The sequence below is a fragment of the Felis catus genome (genome assembly GCF_018350175.1).
Source record: "Felis catus isolate Fca126 chromosome F1 unlocalized genomic scaffold, F.catus_Fca126_mat1.0 chrF1_random_Un_scaffold_34, whole genome shotgun sequence".
Lineage (NCBI taxonomy): Eukaryota > Metazoa > Chordata > Mammalia > Carnivora > Felidae > Felis > Felis catus.
In genome coordinates this window covers 465,821-491,023 of record NW_025408522.1, presented here as the reverse complement: position 1 = coordinate 491,023, position 25,203 = coordinate 465,821, and the positions used below count along the sequence as shown (strand labels likewise).

Genomic DNA, 25,203 nt, shown 5'->3' with positions numbered 1-25,203 from the left:
TCGAGGCAGCCAGTCATGCGTGTCTCACCCTCCCCTTCAGGACGTCCCACACCATGTACATGGCTCTCCCCTTCTCTCTGTCTCCTTCTCTCCTTTTGACACCAAAAATAACATTTGGCTTTTAATACCGAGTGAAGGCAAGCATGTGGAGACACGGGGACTCTCACCCACTGCCCGCTGTGAAACCACCTTGGAAAGCACTTTCACAAAGCTCAGTGAGGCTTAAGGCACTCACGTACTGCCCTGGTTACAAACCCTACAGAAACTCTGCAAACGAGAGCAAGGAGTTACGCACAAGAGTGTTCACCACAGCCCTGCCTGTAACATCAAAACACAGGAAACCACCTGAATACCTTAAAACAACAGAACAGATCATTGCACAAGGCATATTTGTACAACAGAATACCACACATCAGTGAAAACGAGTGAATGAGAATTATACATAACAGCATGGATGAATCTCACCAACAAACATTGAGTGAAAACAGCGAGTCGCATCTTGAAGAGATACCTGTACACCCACGTGCATAATCCTATTACTCACAGTAGCCAAAAGGTGGAAGGAACCCAAGTGTCCACTGAGGAATGGACAAAGTGTGGTCAATCCATACAGTGGAGTCTTATCCAGCCTTAAAAAGGAAAGAAATTCTGAGACGTGCTACAACGTGGATGAACCTCGAGGATACTGTGCTAAGTGAAATAAGCCGGTCACAAAAGGACAAACGTTGTATGATACCACGTACATGAGGCCCCGGAGTGGTCAAATTCAGAGACAGAAAGTAGGATGGGGTTTCCGGGGGCTGAGGGAGGAGGGAACGGGGGGCTCGTGTTTAGCGGGGACAGTTTTGGGAGGGGCTGCAAGATGAAAAGAATCCTGGAGATGGATGGTGGTGATGTGTGTGCAGCAAAATGTGAATGTACTTCATGCCACTGAACTGGACACTTAAAAATGGCTAAGGTGGGGCGCCTGGTCATGATCTCGCGGTCCGTGAGTTCAAGCCCCGCGTCAGGCTCGGTGCTGACAGCTCAGAGCCTGGAGCCTGTTTCGGATTCTGTGTCTCCCTCTCTCTGACCCTCCCCCGTTCATGCTCTGTCTCCCTCTGTCTCAAAAATAAATAAACGTTAAAAAAATAAAAAAAAAACAGCTAAGGTGGTCAATTTTAAGTTATGTGTACTTTACTACAATTAAAAAAAATTTTAAAGCGAGGTGCAGATTGCATCATGTATCTGGGGCTTAAAAACATGTACAACAGCCTTTTGTGTGGACAAAGTTACAAGAACGTGCATGGGAAATGTACAGATGAAATGGGGGGGGTGTTGCTCTGCTTAGATTTAGCTCCAGGGGGAGCGGGGGTGGGATGGGATTTGAGGGAGGTCCACAGGGGCCACATTGGTGAGAGTTTGTCTCTGAAGGCAGGAGGTGGGTATACTACTCTCTATATTCTCTGCACCTATTTCATTAATAAGAAAGAGTGCCCTGAGGTCTGCTGGGCTCTGGTGACTGGGGAGAGGGCTGTGTCCTCCCACCATGGCCGCTTGGCAAGCTGAAGGGTCCGCGGGGTCCCCATCCACCCAGGCGGCATGCAGAAGTCCCTAGGAACATTCTTTCATTCTCTGGTTGAAATACGCAGCTCCACCCCTCCCCCAGCCCCAGCCTCTGGCAGAGCTCCAGGATTATTTTACATTAATTTAAGATCCCTAATGAAGAATAATTAACAGCTTCAAGGGAGCCTGGCACACCCTGTGTTTAGAAGTGTTTAATTATGCATTGTCTGCAAAACATCCTTTTCATACTCTTAAGTTTTGGGTCACTGTTTTAAACAATGGAATATGGCATCAGGAAAAAAGCCAAGTGGTTCCATTTGCAAAGCCTTCCTGGGGCAAGGACAGCCCCCATTTCCCACGCCCCTACTAAGCGCGGTGTGGTAAGCGTTTTCCCGGAGTTGACCCCGTCAGCCCCTCCACGGGCAGTGAGAGGTGGGCTGGCATGCGTCCCACCTTGCACAGGGGCAGGCTTGCAGGGAAAGGGACTCTCTGAGCCCTCTGCTGGGATGAGGCCAGACCATAAAGCCAAGTTCGTATCTACCTGACTGACCTTTATTTATGGTTACTGATAGAAAGGAGACTGACCCGGCCCTGAGCTTCTCATTTGCTGGGGTGCATAGTTGGGACTCCTCAGCTGGCAGTGGGTGGCCTCCACAGCTGGGCCACCTGGTGAAATCCTGATGGTCCCACTGACAGGCCGTGTGACTCTGGGGAAACTACTTCTCCTTCCTGTGCCTCAGTTTCCCTTAGCGGGAAAATGGGATAATCGTGTCCCCCTCTTCATTGGGTTGCTGCAGAGTCGGGGCTTAGAACCGGGCCTCACATGTAGCCGGTACTCAGTGAGTGTCAGTATTATGGTCACCTACTCTGCCTTCCTTTTTAGGCTCATTCCCTTATATGTATCCTACCCTTCAGCCTCTCCTTTGGCCATTTCTGAACCATGCCAGGCTCGGTCCTACCTCCTTATGTTTAAACTGTGCTCTCTGCCCTTCCCTGTCTGGGAAAATCCCACTTCTACGATCAGCTCAGATGCCACCTTCTGCAGGAAGCCTTCCTTGATTTCTCCCAGATAGCCTCCCTCATGCTCCTAGTATCTTTGCACCACCTCGATCTCCCATCCTTAATTTTCACGGCTTGTTTAGTGGGTCTGTTTCCCCCTTGGAGGCTGGGAGCTCCTTGAGGACCATGTCCCAATTGTCTCTGGGCTGTAGTAGGGGCTTGGGAAAAGAGCCCCAACTCTATATCTATTCCTCCCATGGCGGGCAGGAGCCAAGAGGTCTTCCACCAGCTCTCCCTGGAGGCTGAGCCATGCCCCTCACAAAGAGCATGCGACCCCCAGAGGTGACTCTCAATGTGTCACTCCTTCCCTACACTCGTCATGGGGTCCTCACTGTGTGCAGCACAGAGCCCACCCCCTGGTCCTGGACTCCAATCCTAGGGACCCTCTCCTAGCTCCATGGTCTTTTGCTGCCACCTGAAGACATCTGCCCTTTGAAAAGTTCTGGGTTTTTTTCCACGTGCTTTTCCCTCTGCCTTCAACACCAACCTTCTCCTTCTCGGCCCTGCCAGCTTCTCCAGACACTTCCCTGCCCGCTCAGCTGTCACCTCCTCTGTGGAGCCCCCACACTCTGGTCCTCTGTCCATGACAACTCCTGCCTCGTCCAGCTGAGCCCCTGTGGGCCGGGGCTGTGCCTCAGTCATCCCTCTCACTCTAAGACCCCGGTGTGCTGCAAGGCCTCAAGCCGTGAGCACTCCGGAGAGATCGTCTTGGGACAAGAGAGACCTTAGTTCCAAATACTGTGGCCCCACTGACTTGGCTACCTGCCCTTCATTCTCCCTCGGCTCACCTGCTCAAAGCGGGGGCTTAATGCCTCTTTTGCAGAAAGGGTGAGGGTTTAAGGATCAGGTAAAGTGCCCCGCCCTCAGCAGTCAATAACCAACAGCCAGAATACGCCAGGTGCCCCAAGGCTCTAACAACAAACTCCCCAAAGTGGGGGGTGAAGACTCATCCACCTGCACAGCGTGCACATCCCACCTGGTGTGGCCTTCCGCTCAGATGTGGCCGTGCTAATCAGATGCAGGACAGGCCTCTGTCGCTGGCACCCGCCCAAGAGTAGGGACTTCCTTTCTGAGGCTGCCGTGAGACCCTCAGTGCCCGCCCCTTTTGCAGAAAGCCCCTGGAAGAGAAAAGAAAAGCTCCCACACTTTCCCAGAACTGCTCACATGCTAATGCCCATGGAATTCACAGAGTGTGAAATCAGGAAAAACTAATTCCCTCAGAATAGCTGGTATTCTGATTCCCTCCTCCCAGATCTTTCAAGGCGACCACGGGGATGGCTCCACGATGCCCCTCCTGATGGCCTAGGCACCGGCGTTTCTCGGCCAAGGGGTGCGAGCGGACAGAACACACGTGCAGACCATATTGTCAGGTTTGTTAACATTTGAACGCATGGTGTTGGCAGCCTGCATCATTTCAGGGAGCAGTCCCCAAATGCCGCTGTTATCAGTTCCGAATACCTAAAGATGGGGAAACTGGGGCTCGGCAAGGGAAAGCATCCTGCCCAAAGTCACACAGCAAGGGAAGGGACTTGAACTCTGGTCTCCTGACCTCCAGAACAGGGACCCCCCATTCAGCCTCCCCAAACAGGTCTCAAATCCCTGCTTGGTATCCAGGTAGTCATGCCTGTTAATCAGATGAGCCACCCATTAGGCTGGAGGGAATGTGCCCTGGCAGGGCCAGGCTGCCCTCCTGTGGGGCCACACCTGCCCAGGATCAAGTCCACTCCAGGGAGGACCCCAACAGCAAGAAACAATGAAAGCAGCATTTGGCCACAAAACACTCTGGGGTGACCACTTCCCTGCAGAAAGCCTACCGGTTTCAGGGCCGGAGGGAGAGGAGGGGACAATCACGCCAAGTTGCAAAGTGACCCACAGCACAGGCCGCCGCCGTTCTTGGGCAGTGGCAAGGACCCTGGGCCGACCTGGGAAGGCCCTCCAGTGGGCAGGCCAGGGTGTGGGGGGGACTTTACCTCACAGCCCCCTGCCCTATGGCAGAGGTCCTCCCAAGACCATCCACATTCCTTTTATAGACTCCATGCAGCGGCTGCAGGCACAGGAACTGCCAGTAATCCAGGCAAAAGGCCTTGAACTTGAGCATTTTCACCTTTCAGTCTCCAGCCAGACCACTGTGGCTCCTCCACCGGGGTTGGAGAGGGTTTGGGGGTGGTTGGGGGACTGGCCACGCAGGCCCACCCTGGTCCCACCGCGGCCCCCACTCACACGGCCCGGCCCTGCCCAGCCCACTCCTAGAACACACACCTCCAATACAAAGAGCAGCGCGCACAAAAGCCTAGCAACTTGTTGGTGCGGCTCACCCGGCCAGTCTTAGACTGCTGCTGTCTTTGGCGGCTGGTTCTTCTTGGGGCTCCTCTGTGGGTCCCCAGGGTACGCCGAGGCAGCCCTGGCTGTGCCCAGCTGCAGGGGCCCCTGGACTGTCATCCTGGGGGGCCTGGATGCTCGGGGCTCCTGATGGCCGTTCCCCAAGCCCCTTCTTCCAGCCAGGCCCCGGACACTTGGCGGCCGTGCCTGCACCTGGCCGGGCAGTCGGCCACCCGCCTGCCTGGCCCAGAGTGGCTCAGGCCCCAAAGACCCGGACGTGAGGCAAGGAGGGGGCGAAATGACAGACAAACGCTGACCTTGACACCCAGATCAATAACGTTTGGTGGAATCTTGGTCCGGCCCGAGTGAGCGAGAACTCACCACATAGCCACATGGTGTGGGTGGGAGCAGCTTGGCTCTGAAAGGCAGCCGGAGAAAGACTGACAGGGCCACCAGGAGCGGTTGCCCGGGCGACAGGGACACATTGATAAAATCTAAAATGGAACCTCCATGACAGCTGCTCACTGGCTGCCAGGAGGGGAACTCCTGTAGCTAGTGAGGGAGGGAGGGAGAAGAGCTGCCGGGCTGGGCTGAGGGGCCAAGGCCAGCCAGGGGCTGTTGGGCAGGAATGGGGTGGGGGGATGGGTGGGGACAGGCAGAGTGGGTGGCTCGGTGGCCTCAGGACCTGGCAGTCACAGGCAATGGAGCAGAACCACCAGCCGGGCCTCTCTCTCCATCCCTGCCCGTGGGTCCTGATTCTGCTCTGACCGCCCTAGGGACCATTCCCTATACACCAGCCACAGGGACCTTCGTGTCATTTGGCCACACCCTCATGTGGCCCCACACTGCTCTCAGAATAAAGGCCAAACTCCCGACTGGTGACCGGCTCCTGCTGATGGACCGACAGACCATACCACCTGACCTCTCTGAGGCTCCCGACTCCCAGACACCTGGCCCCCTTCGCACCCCCTGACCCACCACCCCCTTCAGGTCTTCTGTGCAGGGCTTTCTGCTGGGGGTGCCCCCTCCCCCAGGGCAGAGACTCATCATCCAACAGATATCACCTCCAACACCTCCTCAGAGCCTTCTCTGACCATCCGAGCCTCCTTCACCCTACACCCTGTCTCATTCTCTCCCCTGGACACACCATCCTCTGAAACGATCCCGTTTATTCACTCGTTTTCTGCCTCTCTGCCATGGCTGCAGCACGAGCATCTTCTGGGCATATCCCGGGCAGGGCCCACGCCCCTCCTTTCACAGCCCATCTCACGGGCCAGCCTCACGCCTCGCCCACCGCTGGCCCCCTGTCATCATTAGTTGAAGGAACAAAGGGTCTTGGGTAGCAGAATGGAAGGGTCTGGACCCACAAAGCACAGCACGCTCACACCTCCGCTCCTTCAGGTCCCCGGTTTGCTCAACATCATTTACAAAGCGGTGGTCCCTCGGCATCCTTACACCCCTCCCCTGTTGGAAGATGGGGAAGCTGAGGCTCAGAAAAGACTATATGCCCATGGGTGAGGGGTGACATCCAGGAGACATCGGCCTGAGATGGGAGTCGGCGTGAGCAAGCCCGCCAGGCTTCAGGGGCCTGACCCCAGCCCCGTGCTCTGGCAAAGCCCAAGAACAAGGTCAACGGGCTCAGGAGGGCAGTTTTCTGTCTGCTGTTGGCAAACATGCTGAGCAGAGCTTCTCACTCAGCAGCTGTTAAGGCACCATCCCCCTCGCCACCAGGGGACACTTGGCAATGTCTGGAGAAGTCTGGGGTGGCCACAACCGGGAAGGAGTGTGCTACTGGCATCTAGTGGCATTTCGATGCTGCTGAACATCCCCCAGGGCTCAGGAGAGCCCCCACACCAGAGAATGATCCCTCCCCTGCTTCGGAGAGTAGCTCTCTCAGAAATGTCCCATCGTGGACAGTCAGAACTGGAAGGGCATTTAAAATGGCTCAGTCCAAGCCTCCTCTTGTGTAAACAAGGAGAGGGAGGCCCAGTGAGGGAAAGGGCACACCCAGCACCAACAGGATGGGTCCAAGCTGGACCCAGGAAGCCCCACGCTGTTCTGGGGCTGGGGAGAGATGAGCCACTGGATAACCGGGCTGCTAACTGCGGGGTAGATGGGGACGGAGGGTGACAGTGGCCATCTGCCAAGGGTGATGAGCCTGTTGGCCTGTTTGCCAAGGTAGCACAGGCCCCGTGGAGTGCTGCCCCACCCCTCTCCCCCGGACAAGGACATCAGCTTCCCTCTCACGCCTGTGGCAGAGGAAGCCGGCTGTGCCTTTGAAAGGAGGCAATTACTGGCTGGGACCTTTGTTTCTGAATTCCTAAGCCGTGAATGGGGCCTCCAGGACCTCCAATGGCACCTCCTCCCCTCCACTGGGGCCTGAGGGCCAGGTTTCCCAGAGGCTCCCACAGCAAACCTGGTGACCCTGCTGCACGAAAAGGGCACAGAGGCCAGGTGGTGGTAGGGGTAGGTGAGGGCCCTGGGTCCCAGGCCTGGATCTGGCACCACTATTCCTCTGGTCTCTGCATCTCAAGTTTTCCTCATCTGTGAAATGCGAACGTCGAGCCTGGCTCTGCCTGTGTCCCGAGGCTGCTGTGAGGGTCAGAAGTCAGGACGCGTGGGACCGCAGGATCACAGGAATGGGGGCGGATCCTGTTTAGCGCCTGCCTGTTTTCTGTTCCTCAAATGGGCCAAGCATGCTCCACCTCAGGACCTTTGCACTGGCCATCTCCACCGCCTGGATGCTCTTCCTCCAGTCATGGGACTCACCCCCACGTTCCTTCTGGTCTCCGGTTAAACGGCACTTCCTCACAGACCTTCCCTGGCCACCCTCCGATCCCCTCTATCCCCTTCACCCTGATTTCTTTTCCTTCATAGCATTTGCCACCCGACACAGTATATTAAAACCTGATTCCTTTGTTCCTTTGCTGCCTGAGCCCCTGCCTGACACAGGAGCCCAGCAAAGGCAGCACTGTTGACCATGGTGTAGCAAGCACCTGACACCTGAAATAAGGGCTGGGGGGAGGAGGGGACAGGGCAGAGCTGAGGGTGGTCCTGCTGTCTGCTCTGACCCCTAGCTTGGTCCTCTAGGACTGTGAAGGCACTGGGTCAAGTGCGGCCAGCCTCAGGGGGGTGATTACTATGGCCGCTCCCTGACCACGGCCGCCTGCCAGGCCTGGCGAGAGCTGGGTCTGGGTTAAACCTGAGGGGAAAGGGGGACACGTGACAGTCCCCACCCAACCCCCAGACACTCTGGGACAAAAGCCTCACCCCCTGCCCCCCTTCGTTCCAGAGCCTTCTCCGGCCCGGCCCCTAGCAGAGTGCTGACTAGCTGGCTGGCGGGGGTAGAAAAAGCGGGTGGAGCCACACGGCCATCTGACATGTTGGTGGCTTTCAGAGAAGCCAGTGGCTCAGCTGATTTACAGGAGTTTCGTGAGCCTCTCACCCTGGGCTCAGCCCGTTCTGCCACAGACACCCATACACGTGCCCAGCACCCCAGGCTGGCCAGGCAGGTGCGTCCAGCTGTGAGCCTGTGAAAGCAGAGCGTGGCCAGGGGTGTGGGGGGGTGAGCCCACGCACAGGAGGGATGGAGTGAGGGTCTGCCTGTGTGAGGAACGGAGGGTGCCGATGCTCTGCACGCGGTGCGTGTGAGACTGTGCAAAGCGCTCTGCCAAGAGCTGAGGGTATGAGGTGTGTCCACGGGGGCAAGGAGTGTATTGTGGCCTTGGGCAGCGTTCACAGCAGGAACTTGGTTTAAGTCCAGCTCTGCTGGCCAGCTGAGAATCCTGAACCAGCGACTTCTGTGAAACGGGCTAACACCAACCCGTTCCGAGTGCTCGTGAGGAAGTAGGACACCGTCAGCTTTCGCGGCACCCACACACGCCTGTTAGCGTCACGTGTGGCTGTGGCCATGGAGCGTCCCCCTACAGGGTTATCGGAGTGTGCCAGCAGCTGCCAGCCCCACACTGGATCAGGAAAGCACCCCTCTGCCCTTCTCACTGCCTCAGGCAGCTTTAGGGTCTCAGACCTGGTGGCCATGACCGTCTCGTCCCAGGGGAGCAACTACTAGACCCGCCCCCTGCACAGGGGGCCCAGGCCCGGTCGTGTCGCCAGTGCAGGGGGCTCACGACCACTGGGCCTGCTTTCAGCCGTTCGGGCCCCTTGGTGCGACTCAGCTCCGCCGGGCCCTCTGCCTCACCCTCCCCGGCTGGGCACGTCCGGCCACATCCAACCCTGTGGCTCCTCACCGGGTATATGCCCTTTCCTGGCAGTGGCGCATCTCCCACCCACGGAGAGGGATGCGCCTATTTCCAGTCGGCGTGGCCCAGTCCGCCCCTCCCCGATGCGCGCCGCTACACTGGACGTGGCTCCCCATGCCAACACCGCGCCGGGGCCAGCTAGCTGCCCCTTCCTGGTCTTTTGTGGCCCCAGCCTGTGAGCAGAGATCGGCTGACCTCTGATCCAGGGGACCTTCCTGTGTGCCTCAGTCTCTGGCCCCTTCTTGTAACATTAAACAATGCCTCCTTCTGAAGACATCTCGTAGAAACAACAAGATCCAAAAGCCATGTGAAGGCAGAGGTCCTCAGACACCCCGGCTTCCAGGAACCGTGATCGGGAAACCAACTGGAAGCGTCAGCTTGGCCCCTGGGCTGCAGCCTGGGCGTCATGGGAACGGGCGGCTGTGGGCTGGCCCTCAGAGGGACCACCAGCCTTGGTTCTCAGAGGAACCCTTAGCGGAGACCCTGAGGGACCATTCCTAGCTGGACTAGTCCTCAGGGGATGTGTCAGCAGTACTGCTGGTCCCTGGGGGAGTTTGAGGGCCCAATGGGGGGACTAATTTCCCTTGATGCCTCCTGGGCCCCCCCCCCGTGGTGCCGATGGGAACAGTGGGCCCAGAGTGGAGGGAGCGACGGTACCCGTAGTGGTCAGTGGACAGGCTGCTTCTGGTCTCCAGGGAACTCCTGAGGGTGACAGAAGTGAGACAGGGTTACCGGTGACCCCCGACACACAACAAATGCTCCCGGGGGCCGTGCCGGCTCAGGCCACACTGGGTGGTCCCAGGACAGGTCCTGGGGTGGGTGAGCAGCCCCGGGAAGGGTTTGGCGCCCACATGCAAGAAACCATGTGCTTTCTCGCCCTCTGTCTCTCTCCCACACCCCCGCTCAGAGAGCTCAGTTACAAAGCATCTTTAGCAGTATCAAGTCCAGCTGCTCTCTGTTCGCTGGGGAAGCCAAGGTCCGAGGTCCCCCAGGGAGTCTCCCAGGCCGAGGCTCTTTGTAGTCAGAGACCCAACTGGGGCCTTGGCCTGCTAGTGTGCAGCTCTGCTCATGGGCCCCCCCCCCACCCCCGCCACTGACAAACCCTTGCCACGCAGGAGCTGGCCCCTGCGTCTGCACCCTCATCTCATCCTACCCCATTTTACAGAAGTCGCTTGTTCAGGATTCTCAGCCGGCGAGCAGAGCCAGATTTGACCCCAGGTCCTGCTGTGAACACTCCCCAAGGCCACAATACACTCCTTGCCCACGTGGACACACCTCCAACCAACCTGCTGCCTTGCTTGTTCCTGCAACATGTTCGTGCCCCAGGGCCTTTGCACTTGTTCCCTTTACTTAGGATGCTCAGTCCCCATCACTCACTGGCCAGAGAGGCCTTTCCTTGGTGTCTATAGCGGCCCCAGCGCCTTATGGTATCCACTCATCACTCAGTTTTATTTCTTTCAGAGCCCTATGTGAAAAGGGCTAAGCCGTTTATCTGTGTGCTTGTTCACTGCCTTTCGGGTGTCCCTCCCCAAAGGCAGGGCCTTGTGTGTCCTGGACATTTTTGGCTCCACTAAGGGCAGGTGGGTGCAGTCAGATGAGAGGAGGGGGCCCTGCCCGAGGTCCCACAGCAACCTGCGAGGCAGCCTCTTAGCCCCCATTGTGGGTGAGGAAACTGAGGTTCAGAGGGGTTAGCACCATGCGCAGAGTCTAACAGCTCTGAGAGGCTGGGCTGGGATTGGGACTCAGGTCTGTCCGGCCTGGGACCACCGTGTTCTGTCCCCAAAGAGGCCTCCCGGCCGAGTCCTTGCAGACCACAGGCCAGGCCTACGATCTCCATGCCCAGAGCCCCGAGGCCCGGCAAAGAGACTTGATGTCCAGCTTTGGATCTGGCCCCAAAGACAGCCCAACCTGAGGTCAGGGCCCGTTCCACCCTTGACTCACCATGGATTTGGTACAAGTCCCTTCGCCCCTCTGTGCCTCAGTTTCCACATTTGTAAAAGGATGGTAAGTAACAGTAAGTCACTCACAGGGGGAAATAATGGATGTGAAATGACTGTGGAGAAAGAAACAGGAGCCTCTGTTTGCTACGCACGGTGGCATGGCCAGTGTCTGAGGCCTTTGGGGTCTTAGGGTGTGCCTGTCACTACTCGGTGGCCTGGCTCCCCCTGCCCTGTCCCTGCCTTTCCAGGCAGCGGCTGCTATGACAGCCGACACAGCCGTGGAGGCACTGTCCCTGGACTCCACCTCTCCTCCCACGCCAGGCTGCCTTTCCTCATGGGACACCACCTCTCCCCACTGGGGTCCCCTGCACACCTCTCCCCCACCCAATGTCTCAGAAGCCCAGGGCCCCTGCTTCCCGTGGGCCTGTGCTTGGCGCTTGGGCTTTGCCATTCTGAGCCAATGCTGGGTGCTTACCACGGGTCATCTGAGCTTCGGCCTCGGTTTACCTACTTGTCCTTACCACACAGCCTTCATGGAAACTCTCCCTGCTGGAGGCTGACCCCCCGCCCCTTCCACATCCCCACTTCCGGTCCAACGAAAGCATCGCTGGTTTTCTGGGTCCCGTATTCAGCAGATTAGCTTCCCCAGAACCAAGCCCTGCCCCAGGCGCCCCCTCCTTCTCCAGCCCCGGCTGAAGAGGCCAAGGACAAGCTTCCCTCCCCCCGGAGCCAGAGCTGCCCCAGGGCTCAACAGCGCCTTGCCAGAGCCCAACGAGAAAAGGGGACATAAAGAACGGTGTCAGGATGCCACCCCGTCACTATCCCAGACTGTTTGCTGTCCTGCACCTGCCCCAGTGACCTATGGCTTTTTTGGGAGGGAGAGAGGGCGGGGCTGGCGAGGCAGGCCTCACCTCCCTGCCGTGCCAGAACCCTCACTGGCAGAGGCGAGCGATTCCTGCCTTTGGGAAGCCCCTAGTCCAGACAAGGGGACCCAGCCCTCAACATCTGTCGCCCAGTGACTGGCCTCTCCAGTCAAGTGAGGAGATACCAGGACGAGAGCCCCCTAGTGCCAGGTGCTTTTCTCATCTAACCCTTGCATAAACCTCATGAGGCACAATGAATTTACAAAGGCTACCAGTGCAGCTCAGAGGCACTCTATAGCCGGAACACCACTCCATCCCCTGCCTCTTTATCCCGCAGCAAACTCCTATTCACCCTGCAAAACTGTGCTCAAATGTCAACTCCTTGGTGTAGCCTTCTTTGCCTACCCTGACCCCCCACGCAGACTACTGTCTCCCTTCCTTCCTCCTTTCCCCTCTCTCTCCTTCCCTCCCTTCCTTCTCTCTCCCACTCCCCCAATGACCATGAGTATATTTTGAGCAGTTCCTATGTGCTACAAGGGAGGCATTGCTGTTAGCACTTTATGGCGATCAACTCATTCAGTCTTCGCCAGAGCCCAGGAGGGAGGTACAGTGACACTCTGCTATGTTGTGACACACGGGTCCAAGATGTTGAAGGGTACATGAGATTTTCCAATCAGATAGTACTGTCACTGAAGTATGCATGTGAAGATGGGGACTGTCTGTTGAGCACCACCTGCCCCCACTGGACGGAGGGGCCCTAATAGCCATGCAGGGCTGACCTGGCCTGCCGTGGCCCAACCCTAAACCCTGTGGTGGGTGGTGACCTCTGCTTGGGCTCTCCACTCCTCCCCACCCTTTCTGCCTATCCCTGGGGTCCCCTCGGTGGACTGAGCCCCTTGGCGGTCCCCTTGCTGCTGTCTCCCTGACCCTCCATCAGCCCAGTGAGGACTAGCTATAAGAGGAGAACCAGCCTCTGCCACGCACCCTGCTGGGTCCATGCAGCTTTGGAGTCACAGATGGAGGCCCGTTCCGCTCACCACTGTCTGCTGCTCAGCCCAGCGGTCAACAGGAAAGGTTCGGGCCCGCGCAGGACAGGCCTAGGTTGAGGGTGCTCGGAGAACACGAGAGACCGCCTGGCTGAGCATACCTGGCTTTGGAACCAACCACCTGAGCTCACACCCCAGTCCAACCTTGGGGGTGACAGAAACTCGAAGCCTCGACCTCCTCCTCCGGTGATAATAAGAGCTCCACCTCACACGGATGATGCGAGATGAGGTGGTCAGCACAGAGCCCGATGCAGGGCTTGAACCTATGAACCGCGAGATCATGACCTGAGCCGAATCTGGATGCTTAACTGACCGAGCCACCCAGCCACCCTGTTGGTTTATACATTTAAAGCACTTAAGACAATGCCAGATACAGAATCAGCATTCCACAAATGCCAGCTATCATTAGTATAGATAGGATTCAAAAGATTTGCATATTACTCAATGTATCTTATGTTATGTAACATACGATATAGAATATATTAATGCCTAACACCAACAGTATAGAAGTGAAATATTAATGTGTTACATTAACATTGATTCTGCATTAGTAGATATTTGTGTTATTCACATATATAAAATCCTCATTTTATATGCAGGGAAACTGAGAGGTGGTTTCTTCAATGCCACCAGTCCTACATGAGGACTGGTGCTGCTGTACCTCCCCCTGCTCAGGGGTCCCAGGATCTTTGGGGGACCCTGGACCAGGTTCATGGACACAGGCTCTCAGTCAGCCAGGCAGGGCTCCAGCTCCTCTTCTGGTCTCCAGTTCTAGCTCAGGGCATAAATAGCCCATTCCGGCCACCCTGGACAAGGAAGACCGCCCCGGGACAGTCCTTCCTCTGAATCCCCCACCCCCAGCCCTCCTTTATGGGGCTCCTGGGGAGGCCACTTCCTTTTCCTTCAGAATAAACTGGGTGCTCCAGTCTCCCTTGGCACAGCTTCTAAACAGCACCCAACTATTTACACAAAGTTCAGGAACAGGAAAAACTACTCTGTGTGCTGTAAGAAGTCAGGGCAGGGCTCCCCTGGGGGATGGGCCAAGACTGGCAGGGCCCCAGGGGGGCCCCAGGGGGCTTGATCATGAGTGGGGTTCTAGAGGGTGCCTGGGTCATCTTGGTTTTGGGGCCTTGGTGCTGATTACATGAGTGTGCTGTTTGTGACAATGCAATAAGCTGTACACTGTATTTTAATAAAAGTTTACGTGAAAACAAACTGCCTGGTTCAGTCCCAGCCCGGAGCAGCAGGAAAAACCTTGGGCCGCTTACAGCTGGATGCCATCCCCTTCAGTCACCCTGCAGCAGCTCTGTGGCCCTGGGAAAACCCCTTCCCCTCTCTGGCCTCAGTTTCCCTCTGCTGAATGAGGAAGTGGTCAGTGTGTCTATTCCTGGCCGTACAGCAGGAACGGGGCCTCTGAGAAACACTGATGTACGGATGCCTGGGCCCTAAGACGGACCAATTAAGTCATATAGCCTCTGGGGGTGTGTTTCTGCACCTTTGCTTTGTTCTAATTCTTTCCTTTGAAAAAACCATAGCTGTAAAATACAACATCCTGGGAGGTCCCATGAACCCCCATCCCCAGCCTCCTCCAGCCATAACCCCTTGTGCAACTGCAGACACCATCCAGACCAGGAAACTGACATAGGTAAATCCGCCGAGGTTATTCTGACTTCACCAGACGAGCACATGCGTGTGCGTGCATGTGGGTCTCCATGTAATTTTACACCCGGGTCGCTTGCGGTAGTTCCCCGCCCGCCGTGATCAATCACACAACTGTTCCATCACCAGGCTCTCGGTGCTACCCCCCATAGCCACGCCCACCTGTCCTCCGCAGTCCCTCCCCGCCAACAGCCACCAATCTGTCCCCAGGCTCCACCATTTTGCCCTTTCAGGAATGTTATACAAATGAAATCATAGACTTTCACTCAGTGTCCCTGGAAGTTCATCATTACTTCCTTCCTCTTGACGGCTGCGGAATACGTGCTCCATGGCACAGATGCACCAGTTTAGTATCCATTCGCCCCCTGAAGGGCATCTGGGCACCTTCCAGTTTGGGGGCTGTTCTGAATAGAACCACGATGACCATTCTGATACAGGATGTTGTGTGACCATAAGTCTTCATTTCTCTGGAATAAATGCCCAAGAGTGCAATAGCTAGGTCATACGAGAAGCGTGCATTTACTCTGAAAGGAAACCGCCAAAATGTCTTCCGGAGCAGCTGGACCGTTTTACCTTCCCAACAGCGAGGCAGCAGTGGTCTGGTTTCTCCGCATCCCTGCCAGCGTCTCATGCTGCTACTATTTTTTTTTTTTACATCAGCCACTCTAATAGCTATGGGGCGAGAGCTCACTGTGGTTTTGGGGTGCATCTCACTGATGGCCCATGTTGTTGACCATTATTGTTACATGTGCTTACCTGCCAGCCGCGTATCTTCTTTGGTGAAATGTCTGTTCGCATGCACCTTCATTTTTAAAAGCTCTCCGGATGGGTTTGATGTGCGACCAGCTAATCCCCTAGGAGCTTCTGAACTTGGGAAGTTCTGTCAGTTTTAAAAAGAACATGGTCGCTGCTGTAAGAATTCTGGGCAGCCTGCGCTTTCTGGAAGGGCTACCTGCAGAGTTCTGTGGTGGGGTCCAGGCTTCTACAGGTGGCTTGGAGTTACTGTGTCTCAGGCCAGAGGGGGAAGTTTGTCTGTTCCTGAGAAGGAATGGGGAGAAAACAGAGAGCAGAGACAGAGGGGAGAAGGAGGCTCTGGAAGCCACGTGGCATAGGAAGGGACCCCTCCCTCCCACGGGAGCCTCTACAGGTATTACTGTCTCGTAAAGAGCAGTGAGTGGCTAAGTCCAAGTCTAGGGCGAGGGCATGACCCAGGAGGGAACTTGAGGCAAACCAGCTCCAGACTGTCGCAGGCCCTGGAATGGACCTATTTGTGGAGTTTACGTCAGTCTCCAAAGGGGTGGGGAAGGCCATACCCCTCCCAGTTACAGGGCCCCCTCCCTCTCATTAAATAAGCAATAAATGCCCACTGCACCAACTGTAGAAATAACAGCAGAGCACAACAAGGAAATAAAATCATCTGCCGTCCCAGCTCTCTAGGGACTAACCAGTGTAACTATTTGAGGGTACTTTCTGGCTGGGCCTTTCTCTAAATGTGTGCCTGTGACTGGGCGTATATATGTTTTTTGGTTACACAGAAATACATTCTGTTCTATAAAATACATCCACCCCGTCACCCCACACTTGTCTCAAGCATGTTTTTAGGTCTTCAAACATCCCTCCACGTCACCCCTTTGGAAGCTGCCTGGAACCCCTGTGGGTTCCTCATCGCCCCAGGTGGGCGCTGGGCTTAGGTCCATCTCTCCTCTCCTGGTAAACAAAGCTGCGGGACCGTCCCATCAATGCAGCCTCTGTGCACAGGTTGGGATGTTCTTCTAGGACCCATTCCTGGAATTTCTGGGTCACAGGGTGGGAGTGTTTTGATGTCTCTGGGTACACACAGACGCTGACCCAAGAGGTTGGGCCAACACACTCCTGGTGGCAGTGATGGTGAGTGTTTGGCTATCTCGGGGCTCCAGAAGTTTCTCTGTTGGGGCAGAGATGAGCGCAAGGGAGAAGGTGCTGGGTGGCACTGTGCCCCACACAGAATGCCCTTACTCGACGCCAGGTCCACAGGAATCAGCTGTGAGACATGCCGCAGAGGCTGTGTGAGCAACGGTGCACCAGGTCTGTGCTTCTGACCCCTCAACCGGCTGTCGGGGAGAAAGTGGCTAACAGCCAGGGCCAGGTCTGGGGCTCACCCCTCACCACTGGCCTCCAGAGTCAGTAAGCAGGGTGCCTCTCTGGGGGCATGGAAGCAGAAACACAGAGAAGTTGTCCTTATCCCTCAGGCATGAGGCTTTTTGCCCAACAGCTGGGGTTCCCAGTTCTGATCTCACAAGCGAAATGACCCTGCCCCAATCTCTGCTTCCTCATCTGTGAAACAGGGCTGAACTTCCCGCCTCAGAGGCCGTTAATGAGGCTCTGGGAGCTTACAGACTGGAGATGCCTTGTAAACAGACGGATGTGAAGCATTGCCATGCTGGCTCATGCCCGGGCTGTCCCGCCCAGTCCCCCAAACCCCACCTGGGGCCTCCCTCTGAAAAGGCCACAGAGGGCTCCTGCCTGCCCACCCTCTGCCTTCCTGTCCTGGCTCTGGGCCCCAGACAGCCCTGCCTGCCAGCCTGAGGCCCCACCGCCCAGCGGCACAGTGAGACGATTTGATGCCTTCCTCTCCCTCCCCGCCCCCTTCCCCCCCCCCCCCGCCCCAGCCTCAGGCTGACCCTCATTGGACACTCTGCTCCATGAGCTGCCTTGGCCTCCCCCTCGGACCACCTCTGGCACTTCCCATAATGCCTGCCCCACCCAGCCCAGGCCTGGCATGGGAGCACCCTCTGGACAGCGCTTTCTGGGTGAAAGAAAGAGAGACAGACAACAAACTTCAGGCTGAAGGAGACAACGTGGGACATCCTTCTCTCACCTGACAAACACCGAGAGCTGTTCTGCGTCAGGCTCTGGCCTGTCACTAAGGCCTGGCTCAAGTGCCACCTCCTGGGCATAGCTCCCCAGGGTCTCTGGTCCCTCAGTCAGTACAGAGATAGTTGCAGAACACAAAAAGGAGGGGGGTGTGGCTGGAGGGATCAAGTAGGGGGAGGCTGGAAGGCTCCTGAGGGCCTGGCCCGGGGATCCTATGACCTGATATGTGTGCAATGTCAGTGAGACAGATGTGGCCCTAAGAGAGGGCGTGAGCAACCCTGCTGTCCCCAAGCCAGAGTCCACACCCTGGCTTTCCACTGATGGGCTAGGTGACCCTGGGGGAGAGCTCCGTCCTGTCAGGTCTCATGTCCCTGTCTGGGGCTGCCTGGTAGGGAAACCTATCTGAGGCCTGAGGACAGGCTAAGTGTGTGTCTACAGAGGCAAAGCCATATGCACAGCGTGGCTGGGGAAGGCTGCTGGAGGGGAGGATGCCCTGCATGTCTGCCCTCCACCCTGCCTGTGGAGCTCTGGGGTTGGCAGATCCTCACCCCTAGGCTCCAGAAGGAAGCAGCAGCCCTGAGAACAGGAAGGGGAACCCTCATGTGGTCCAGGGAACACATCAGCTGAGTGCAGGACCCAGACCCGGACCTGGACTACCCAGGCCCGAATCCCCTTCAGCCCACAGGGCCCTTGAGGCTAGCTACGTGCCTCCTGGAGCCTCGAGCTCTTCTTCTAAGGAAGAGCCTCCAGACCCTGCTCTGCCTCTCTGGTGGCTCTGAACCTCATAGGTACCTCCTAGTGAGCGCTCTCTAACCTGGGAAATGCCATGGACAAATCTCGGGCCCTGTACATTCCGGCTGCAGAAGCCCAGGCCATCTGAGGGCCTCACCCTTGCTGAGAAATTGCTCTCCCCTGAGAACCCTTTTGTGCTGACAGAAGTCATCTCTATGAGTCCTCACTCTGGCCTCAGGGGCCCGGGAATGGCCCATTTACAGATGCGGGGCAGGCCTGCCCCACAGCCCTCACTCAGCCTGTCCCCCAGGCTGCTCCCCTCCAGGGAGACAAGGCGCAGACAGGATTTCCCCCTCCCTGAGGTGCTGGTTAAAAAGGATGTGAGGTCGATCTGAAACACAATTTTTTTTTTTTTGGAAATATACGGTGCCCCAGGTAGCTTAAAAAAAAAGTGTGTTGTTTTTTTTTTTTCTTTAAATACATACTACTGGGAAAAAGAGCAAAGATGAAATGGTAAGAAAAATGATTTCTTGTTTATAGGTCCCAGCTTGGCTAAGAAGGATGGGGGTGCGGCAGCCTGGGGTGGGAGGTCAGCTGGTCCCAGGCATCGAGCATGGGGGTGGGGGGCGGTCCTGAGGATTTATGTAGATACACCCAGGGGTAAACCCTGTCCTCCCATCCGTAGAGCCCCTGGCACTCAGGGTCAGTGAGTCTAGGCTCTGTGCTGGGGCCAGAGGCCGGCCGCCTGGGTGAAGGGGGGCATCCTTGTGCGTACCTGTGGCTTTGGCAGCTGTGTGCATATGCCCACTACCCAGCTGAGGCCGCCAGCTTGGCCTGTGTTGCCCTCTGCTTCCAAATATACTCAGTGGGCTGTCTGTAGCCTTGGTTTACTGCCCCGCCCCCACAAACACACACAAGTGAATCCTTCCCCTACATGGTCAGGTGGGGCTGACCCCACCTGCCCAGCTCCAGAGGCAGCCAAGTGACAGAAGCTAGCTGACTGGCATACAGCCTTCCCTGGGCCATGGAGGTGGTTTCGGGAGTGGCCATGAGCCCCAGGGCTGACCAGTGAGATGGGAGACCAGAGCTCCCACAGGGGAACATGACCCCAGGGGCAGACAAACAGGGTCACAGAGTATTAGAGCCCCTGGAACCAGCCACAATTAAGCAGACCCCTGGGCTGTGCCCGGATAGTAACCATTCAAATCTCTTCTGACTCGAGTTTCTGTTCTTTGCCACCCAAGGGCTCCTGGGTTAAGTACGCTCCCCAGCCCCGGCCTGGCTTCCTTCCCTTCCCAGATGTCCATGTTTCTTAAGCACCAGTGTGTCCCAAAGCTTCTCTCTGTGTGGTGAGAATCCAGGGAAGGCAGGGGACGAGAACAGTATTTTAGGTCACAGATCCACCATGTGCTTTATTACCTCACTGAATCCCGACGGCTACCCTGCAAAGCTGGAATTATTGGCCCCACTTGACGGAAAAGGAAACTGAGCTTCAGAGAGGTTAAGCCATCTGTCCCAAGCCCCACTGCCACCGGGTGGCAGATACGGGGCTCCATCTGAGCAACTTCTTGGAGGGTGGCTGGGCCCTGTGGCAGGGGGTGATATTGGAAAAGCCCTCGAGAATGCCAACACGGTGCCTCCTCCCAGCTCCGCTGTCCCCCCCCCACCCCGCCCCAGTCTCAGGGAGCTCCTCTGAGGCAGCCTGATCACCCAGCAGCCCTGGAGATTGTCGGGGACTGAAGCCGACCCAGGATGGGGGATTGAGGGACTTGGAAGGTGCCTGCAGCCATCTGGGTGACAACGGAGTGAAGCCGGGCGTTTCTGTCTTGTTCGATAATGAGAGCAAATGTGAGGAAGGCTCTCTGTGTTATCGCAGGGCCCAGCAAGTGTGGCGAGACACAGGCTGTGATTTTCAGTGAGGGCTGTGGTGATTAAAAATGCATCACTTCCCTTATTAACCATTCCAAACAGATGCCGGGACCGTCTTGACGAGGAATGGAACCGCCGAAGCCAATAAAACATCTTGCAATTAGCCACACTCAGATGGGCTGCCCGCTAAGCTTCGAGGCTGCTCCAGTGGGACCCTGTCACAATTGGATGATTTGTTGCTCTGAGGACAGGCCAATGCACCAGTGTCCAACAAGGTCAGGCGTGACCGGAGACTGGGAGACTCGGGGCATCTCCAGCCCAGGCCTCGTGTCCCCAGCTCATCCCCAGAAGGTCAGGTGGACGAGAGTGGGAGGCCAGAGTCCTCCATCTGGGGTCTGTCCAGGGAGCCCAGCCCCCGAGATCCCAGGTGGATCGGGCCCTGGGCCCACACCACACTCGGTCTGGCTTCAGCCCCGCCATCCCCAGCCTCACTGGCCTTGTCCTGGCTCTCCCTCAACCCGTGACAAGTCAATTTGCCAAAATCCCATTCACTGAATAGTCAATTTGCAGGACGATAGGTTCATCAAAAACACTCGATTCCCTTAACCTTTTTGTTTTAGTTGGCTGGGTTACATTTTTGCTTTCAAATGGCATTTGAACGAAGGTTTGATTTGTGTCTCCCTGAGAATGGGCACAGAGGGACAGAGGGGACAGAGGAAGAATGAGGTGGCTGTATTATCACCCACACAGGTGGCACTGGGCGGAGGCTGAGCAGGAGGGAGTGGACGGTCCACAGGCACAGGGGAGCAGACAGGCCCACTTGGGGGAGACTCTAGGTGGTGCCGGGCCCAGGCTTTGGGAGGGTGGGTGCGTTGGGGCTAGGGTCTCTAGGGAGAGCTCCAGACTCTCAACCTTCTTGCCAGGGCTGACCAGGCACCGGCTGGCAGCAAAAGGGGCTTATGTTGTCTTTCTGGGGTAGGGAAGGAAGCAGGTCCCCGTGCCCCTGGCTGGGGAGAGGTCAAGGGGTCTCACCTGTCAGGGAAGGGAGGGCGACAGAGGTCAGTGACCACACAGCCTTCTCCTGGAAGGACCAAGACAGGGGGTTGCTGGTCTTCCTGTCTCGTAGTAGCCCATCAGACCCAGCACCGGTCCTCAGCCCTTTGAAAAAGTTAAACCTGTTATTTTGAGACCCCTGTAGATTCACTGGTAGTTGCTGACAGTAATAGAGAGAAATCCTATGTGTAGAGGACAATATCACCACCAGGATACTGACGTTGTACCGTCCATCATCCTAGATTTCCTGTTTTACTCCTACTCATGTGCATGCGTCTGCACATGTCTCTGGGGACACATGTGCCCTACTGCGGGCATGGGAAAAGGACAAATGAGAGCCCTGTCTGGCCTCCCCTCCAACTTCCCCCACAGTCCAGCCATGTAACCATGGCCACTACCCCTGATCAGGACCCTCCATGGCTCCCTCCCGGCCACTACCTGCAGAGAGAGTCTACTCCTGGCACTCCAGGTGACTTTGGCCTTGGGTCCTGCCCACATTTTCAGTGTCATCTCTGTCTTTCCCCTCATGCTTGGGGCTTGGACCAGACGTAGCTGCTTTCAGTAAAAGCCTTTAGTATACGCACAGCACCGGAGCTGGGCTTTAGGGGCTGGCTGTGCAGCCTCAAGCCCTGTGCTACCCCCTCACCGGGTGCCACCTGGGACAAGTTATCTGATAACTCAGTGGCATTGTGAGCACAATAGGGATAATAAGAGCCCCACCTCCCAGGGTCACTGTGAAGGTCAAATGAGCTTATGTCTGCAAAATTCTTGCGATTGTGGCCTAACATTTGTGTACCTGGAGTGCTCTTCCCTCCTTGACCACCTGGAAAATTCCCATTCACACTACATGCCTGCTGTAGGATGCAGTGACCCTCCCCATCGCCAGGTCATCTTCCTGTCCCAGCCCTTGGCACTGTGTATTGAGAGTGTCTGTTCATGTCTGTCTCGCCCACCGGCCTTCAGGCTCCCAGAAGGCAGAAACTATCTATTACTCAGCAATGTGCCCCACTGCTTAGGTCAGTGCCCACTGCAGATCCATAATTCATTCATTCAACAGAGATTTACTGAGCAGTTACTATATGCCTGTGCTTTTCTAGATGCTAGGGTAGCAGCAGCTAACGCACTGTCAACCTCTCTGCCCTGGTACGTTCTAGCAGGTGAACCAACCAACCAACGGCAGCGGGCAGATGGAGACAGCGCTGGGCAGAGAAGGAATAGAGGAATGTCAGGTGAGGGGTCATGGAAGTTCCAGCCAGAGTGAATGAACGAATGAGCAGGAGGCGCCCCACTTCAGCCCCCAACCCCCTAGAAGCTGTGAATTTCACACTCAGTGCGAACTCCCTGTAGCCCCAGCTTTCCGTGTTCAAGCAGCAGGATGTGACATGCCCGTAAGACGGTGGTTACCCTGTTAAGTGTAGTTACAGTCTGAAAGGGGCTCACCTTAATTAAGACAGTCAGTCATTAATTAAACCGTCAGTATGGTAATGATCTCAGTTGTTAGCAAATTTGATTATGGAGCTGATTCTGGAGGCCTCGCGATTTCCCCCCATTGCATTAATAAATCTCCCACTCGTGTCATATTGCCGTCCTTTATCTTCTTCACTCTGCCACTGCTGTAAGTGACTGAGCCCCCCCCCCCCGGCGGGTACCCACCCTCGGACAGAGCCCAAATGTCATAACACTCTCTTAGGGCCTGCTCCAGGGGACCCAGAGGATGGCTACCTGGACGAGCTCCTCTAAGCCACGGGACACCCTGATCCTGCCATGCACGGGGACCCCGGAGAGAGTCGGTCGAGTCTGGCACGTGACATACCAGGGGAGGGACCCCACTGTCGAGGATACAGCAGGAAACAGCCACGTGACCTCGGCCACACTCCTACCCTCCCTGAGCCTCAGTTTCCTCTTCTGTAAGATGAGATCAACAACACCCCCATTCTAGAACAGTTGGTGAGAACCAACAGGGCAACTGGGCGGAAAGGGCTCTGAAGCTAAATGGTACAGCAGTATGTCGGCCAGACGCTACCATGCTTGGGTTTCCAGCTGCCCTGAGAGTTAAACAGCTAGAGACATGCCGCTCCCCGTCCCCGTCCCCCCTACTGCATCAAAAGCGCTGGGAACAAGCGTCGAGCAGCAGGTGCTAGGAGAGCCCTGGTTCTGGGCCACGGTGAAGCGGGGAGCAAACACACAGGGCTCTGTGTCTGCTGTGCAGCCTTGTCAAGCAGGCCTGCTCTGGGTCCCAAGTCTTTCCCTAGAAACAATGGGGCAATGGCTCATCTCCAGTCGCCCCCTCCCCAGCCTCTTTGCCACCTCTGGTAGCCATAGGTTTGTGGCAGCACCTGGGTGCTGGATGTCACGGTACCAGGCTGTAGGAGCCTGAGAGCCGGAGGAGCATAAAAGGACCCACGCAAATGAGAGGCAGGGGGCACAGAGCCCCCCACCAGGCCCTCCCTCTGCACCGGCTCAGCCCCTCTCCCAGGCAAGCTGGGCAGGGCAGGGCGGGCTTCGTCTAGGAGACGAAACTGCCAGGAGCTTAAACTGCAGGTTCCAGGGCGCCTGGCGGACCGAACCAGTCTGTACTGGTATTGGGGCAAGTACGGGATGGCAACTGTGTCCCTGGCAAGACCGTGAGCAGATAGGCTTGGGCACCTCCTGGGCCCGGGCAAAGGTGTGGCAGGAAGAAGACAGCTGCCCGGGGAGGGCCCTCTTCCCAGCAACGGTGGCGGATGCAGCAACGGTGGGGAAGGATTTGCTATTTGTTTCCAAAAATACAGCTAGGGCCTTGTCACAGCGAGTGAGAGAGAACACTGGGGTGTCCTGCTCACATCAGCACCGCAACCTGTGGGCTTTTCCACTAAAAAAGCAGGTGAACATCACAGCAAACCGTAGACACAGGCCACCTTCACCACCACCCAGGGCTCCTGTCGGGGCCTGCTGGCGCATGGCAAGAAGTATGTTTATTTTCCTTCACGTTCCATTAGCGAGAGAGCTGTCCCTCCACGGAGGGGTGGGGGTGCTGCTTAAGTGGGAGCTCCACAGGTCCTTGTCATGGTATAGGGTCGTGAGGCCTTGGAGTGGCCCCCCAGATGTCCCCCTAAATAAGGCTCCAGGCTTCTCCTTTCTAGTCCTGGGGATGGAGCCCAGCCCAAGAGGCTCCAACTCTGTTCTCTAACCTTACAAGGTCTGAGGTCACTGAACAACCCCGGAAAGCTGAGGTGTGGGGCAAATTGCCAGGGGCAGGTGGAGATGTGGAGCTGTGTCCCATCCTACAGCTCCGAGCCCTAGAGGAAGGATCCTGCAAGGCCAGAGACCGAAGGTTCCTCGCCCCAGAACTGCACGGTGCAGAGCCCCGAGAGCCATGAGGCAAGCTGGCGTTCTAATCCGATGCCCCCCCCCCCGGGAAGCCTAGCTTAATGAGGCACGGACTTTGGTTTCCATAAATACCCGGACCCGTGATGTCCCCACCCCATGCAGAGTTTAACAGCTTCTGCCACTGGCTGTAGGCCCAGCAGACAAGTGGTCTGCCGCTAGTCTACAGAACACCTGCGTGGCCCAGAAGGACACCAACGCCCCTGCTCTCGATGGAAGGCCGGACCTTCACCTGTCCGTGGAGGACACGGCATCCTGTCCCCACCCCGACCTGCCTGCCAGCCTTCCATCAGGCACGGCAGAACTGCCGGTCATGGATGAGCTGGGCAGTAGAGGCTTCTTCCAAATAGTCATGCTGAGGGCTATACCAAAAGCCGAAATGGTAGTGGTGGCTTTGAAAACCCTGGATATGGATTTGGGGGGATTACTTGCCCTCAGCGATAGGGAATTTCACAGCCCAATGGAGACCTGCTGACTAACAGCCTTTTCCCCGTCTTCACCACCAACAAATACCTCCACTGCAGGGCACAAACGCTGACAACCTCTGCCCAGAGGCCATCTCCCTCTGCAAGACACCTGCACAGCAACCTCCCTCCCCCCACCAAGCCCCCACTCCAGCTCCAAGCTCAGCTGGGGCCCC

General features: G+C 56.6%; 1 long non-coding RNA gene across 6 annotated transcripts in view; it reads right to left on the bottom strand.

Annotated features, from left to right (window-relative positions):
• Window positions 1-25,203, bottom strand: part of LOC111559453 — an 84,621-nt gene that overhangs the window by 4,245 nt on the left and 55,173 nt on the right. For 5 of the 6 annotated variants that reach the window (XR_006593586.1, XR_006593587.1, XR_006593588.1 and 2 more), the window contains 2 exons: window positions 21,177-21,302; window positions 5,241-15,728 (listed from right to left, as the gene is read on the bottom strand). This is a non-coding gene — a long non-coding RNA (uncharacterized LOC111559453). Of the gene's footprint in view, window positions 1-5,240; window positions 15,729-21,176; window positions 21,303-21,635; window positions 24,581-25,203 lie in introns of those variants that run through there. The other variant, XR_002740379.2, reaches the window with a different exon arrangement.